Source organism: Myotis lucifugus, unplaced genomic scaffold, assembly GCF_000147115.1.
Source record: "Myotis lucifugus unplaced genomic scaffold, Myoluc2.0 scaffold_229, whole genome shotgun sequence".
In the NCBI taxonomy this organism is placed as follows: domain Eukaryota; kingdom Metazoa; phylum Chordata; class Mammalia; order Chiroptera; family Vespertilionidae; genus Myotis; species Myotis lucifugus.
Window position 1 is genome coordinate 1,442,011 of NW_005871277.1, and position 1,396 is coordinate 1,443,406.

Here is a 1,396-nt window from a genome sequence, read left to right on the forward strand (position 1 = left end):
GGGGGAGAGAGGCTTGAGGAGTGGGGTGGGGGGTGGGGGGTTTCACTGTTCCCAGGGATCCAGGAATCTGCCAGGGCCTGAACAGGCCCCTACTGTCCCGGGGCTTATAAAACCGCACAGCTGCCCTCAGCCTGGGAGTCTGTCCCAGGGCCAGGCCTGGTCTCCATAAAGAGAGGAGAGAGGAGTGAGCCAAACCACCACAAGACATGGGCCCCAGCTCAGTGTGGGAATGGGGGCTTCTGGGGTAGTGGATAGGGGTGGGGGTATTGAAGAGTGGGTCACGGTTTGATTCCGGTCAAGGGCACATGTCAGGGTTTTGGGCTCGCTCCCCAGTAGAGGGCGTGCAGGAGGCAGCCGATCAGTGATTCTCTCACCATTGATGTTTCTATCTCTCTCTCCCTCTTCCTTTCTCACTGAAATCAATAAAAATATATTTTAAAAAAAGATGATGGACATCCATTACCTCTGATAGGTTCTTTGTTACCTCTTGTAAAACCCTCCTTACTCTTCCTCTCCATCCCCCCGCCCCAGCCTCCAGGCAACTATTAATTTGCTTTCTGTCACTGTGGTTCTTTTTTCTTTTAAATCCTCACCCGAGGATATGTTTTTATTGATGAGAGAGAGAGAGAGAGAGAGAGAGAGAGAGAGAGAGAGGGAGAGAGAGAGAGAGAGAGAGAAATATCAACGTGTGAGAGAGAAACATCGATTGGTTGCCTGACTGGGGATCGAACCCACAACCGTTTTGGCGTACAGGATGATGTTCCAACCAACTGAGCCACCTGGCCAGGGCTGTGATTCGTTTTTATTTTCCGGAATTTTATAGAAATGGAACCATACAGTGTGCACTCTTTTGGTCTGGCATACATATTTTGAGGTTTACTTACGTTATTGTATGTATCGATATTTCGCTCCTTTTTACTGCTGAGTAGCATTCCCTTGTCTGGATGTATTACAATTTGTCGGTTCACCTGCTGATGGACATCCGGGCGGGTTCCAGTTTGGGGCTATTACAAAGAAAGCTGCTATGAACTACGGATGTTAGGTTACTTCTCCCTCACAACCCTGTTAATGAGATGGTCATGATTTCTCCCCATTTTACAGTTGAGAAAAACAGAGAACCAGAGAGGTCGAAGTAACTTGTCCGAGGACACACAGCCAGTAGTTGGAGCATAGAACCTTAAACAGTGGGAATGTTTGAGCTCAGCGACTTAAGGGAACCTCTACAGTTCAGAGGGTTCCAGAACCCCTAATCGAGGCCAGCCCCTCAGTTTATAAGTGGGCATATGAAGACCAGATAGGAGCTGGGACCTGTCCGGAGCTGGTGAGAATCGGGGTGTCTGGTGGGCAGCCTGGCGCTGTGTCTAGCCCTGCTCTGCCTCATCCTGGCTCTTCACTG